We start from the raw sequence: 2,761 nt of genomic DNA, 5'->3' as shown, positions 1-2,761 counted from the left end.
ATATCCCATCGAGACGCGAGCCGATCAGATTACCAATACGCAACTTATGCTGTATTGGACGCTGTGACTTTCTTTCTAGAGATGTGCAAACGAAAACTCGACTTGTTTCGAAATGTGCAAACGAAAATCTAACGAATGTTAGATCCTGTTATTTAACATTTATCTGATTGCAAAAAAAAATTGTCTGACGCATGATATCGTTAGATTTGCACATTTCGAAACAACTCGAGTTTTCGTTTGCACACATCTAGGAAAAAAGTTATTTAACATTCAACTTTGGGAAGGTCAACTTCATACTTGCCGAAATTTATAATTGCAAAAAAAATTGTCTGACGCATAATATCATTAGATTTTCGTTTGCACATTTCGAAACAAGTCGAGTTTTCGTTTGCACACCTCTAGAAAAAAAGTTATTTAATATTAAACTTGGGGGAAGGCTAACTTCACACTTGCCGAAATTTAGGTTATAATTGCAAAAAAATTGATTGACGTATGATATCGTTAGATCTTCGTTTGCATATTTCGAAACAAGTCGAGTTTTCGTTTGCACACCTCTAGAAAGAAAGTTATTTAACATTAAATTTTGGGGGGCTAACTTCACACTTGGCGAAACCTATGTTATAATTGCAGGAAAAAATTGCCTGAGGCATGATATCGTTAGATTTCCGTTTGCACATTTTGAAACAAATCGAGTTTTCGTTTGCACACCTCTAGCAAAAAAGTTATTTAACATTAAACTTTGGGGAACCAACTTCACACTTGTCGAAATTTGTAATTGCAAAAAAAAATTGTCTGACGCACAATATCGTTAGATTTTCGTTTATCTAACGATATCATGCGTCAGACAATTTTTTTCTGCAATTATAACATAGGTTTTGCCAAGTATGAAGTTAGCTCCCCAAAAATTTAATGTGAAATAACTTTATTAGGTCATATAGGAAGTGTTTAATATTTCTTATATATGATATCTCATATAAGTTGGATTATATATATATCTCAATAGAAATATCAAGTAATTCAATTAAATCTCAATTGAGATCTCATATGAGGAATTTTGCGATAATCGCAAAATTCCTCATATGTATTTCAATGTGTATCTCAACAGAATTTTTTCAGTACGGTACATATATATTATTTTAGTAAGCAATTTAACGGCAAAGGGCATAGCGGAATAAGCATGTAAAATCTGCCCCCGCACCAATCGAGCTCAAATTGGTGTCATTAGTTGGCACTCCTGAAATGTAAAACTTCAAATATTAGCCCATCGTCTGCCCGTGGGGGTACGATCGTCTGCTGGTAAGAACACAACCGTCGCCGGTATCCCCATCGACGACGATCAAGCTTAACGCTCGACTCACGCACCGTCTGCCTACTGAAAGCTGAACGGCTATGGCGACTCCGTAAAAAAAAAAACCACTGTACTGTTGCTTCTGTGACGTACATTATAAAAAACTGTGATCACAACTGTACTACAGTGCAATACTTCATAAACTTTATGTAAAAAGAATATAGCTTATGATTAATCTGACTCCAAACAGAGAACAGCAAGCGTATTCTTAGATTGTGATAATAGAGCGTATTCTTAGATTGTGATAGGCATCTATTACTATTGTTAATATTATATTTTTCAAGTTTATTTTGCTTTATTAAAAAATGTCCACGGCGTTAAACGTGCATGTACAATGTGCTGGCTGTGATATTAATTTAAAGAAAATTAATGGTAGAAAAAAATTAGTACTCAATGAAAAGGAAGCCAATTCTTTTTCTACCTATTTAGAAAGAATGATATTTGTCAATGACATTTTGTGCCATAGATGTCGGCTTTCTATTTACAGAAAAAAGAAATCTGGAAATGCTTCTGAATTGAAAGTTGATAGAGATCTTCCTTCCTCTGAATAAACTTCTGATCCAACATTCGAAGTTTAGTTAAAACCAAAGGAAGCAATTCCTGAAGTTGAATATATTAAAATTCCTATTCAGAGGACAGTTTCTACGCATAAATATTGTTGCATTTGTTCTTCCACGAAAAATCTTACAGTAATTCCGGAAGAAACTCGAATGCAATCGTATATTAAGAGAAAAATCTATATATCAGTTGGTAATCGATGTTGTCAATTGTCATTATCTGCAACATATTGCTGTAACATAAATGACATTTTCGATCTCCATAAACAACCTTCATAAAAACTATTCTGAATGATTTGTAGCCCTCTTATGCAATTCCCATATCACTTGTATTATTGTAAAAAGTACAAAAGATAGATTGCCCTCATGAATTATAAATATTTTTGTAATATATTATGTTTTTTTTTTTTGAATTATGGATATCTCATCTACTTCAAAAAAAGATTCAGAAAATATTAAACGCAAAACTGTAGAATGAAGGAAATCCTACAGAAACAGAAAACAGAATAAATGGATTTTGTTGGATATATATATAACTGGGGAAGTAATTATTCCAAATTTGTTTCGATAAAACCTATGTGTATTTCGCTGTTTTGAAATTTAGAATGAACGTAAAGGTTTCTCTCCCTCTCCCTCCCCCCCCTTCTCTCTCTCTCTCTCTCTCTCTCTCTCTCTCTATCTTTCTCCTTGAATAACTCCATATTTTTATCTAAGCCAGCTATCTATGTGTGAAAATAAATAAAGATAAAAACTTTAATATCAATATATAATGAATATTAAAATCTGTCTTTGATCCGTACTTTTAATCCATTTATATATATATATATATATATATATATATATATATATATATATA

General features: G+C 32.4%; 1 protein-coding gene across 1 annotated transcript in view; it reads right to left on the bottom strand.

Annotated features, from left to right (window-relative positions):
• Window positions 1–2,761, bottom strand: part of LOC116847348 (nucleolar transcription factor 1-like) — a 16,919-nt gene that overhangs the window by 12,295 nt on the left and 1,863 nt on the right. The window lies entirely within an intron of this gene.

The sequence above is a fragment of the Odontomachus brunneus genome, unplaced genomic scaffold, assembly GCF_010583005.1.
Source record: "Odontomachus brunneus isolate Ranch 3 - 2012 unplaced genomic scaffold, Obru_v1 Obru_scaffold_077, whole genome shotgun sequence".
NCBI classification, from domain to species: domain Eukaryota; kingdom Metazoa; phylum Arthropoda; class Insecta; order Hymenoptera; family Formicidae; genus Odontomachus; species Odontomachus brunneus.
This window is presented reverse-complemented; position numbering and strand designations above follow the sequence as displayed.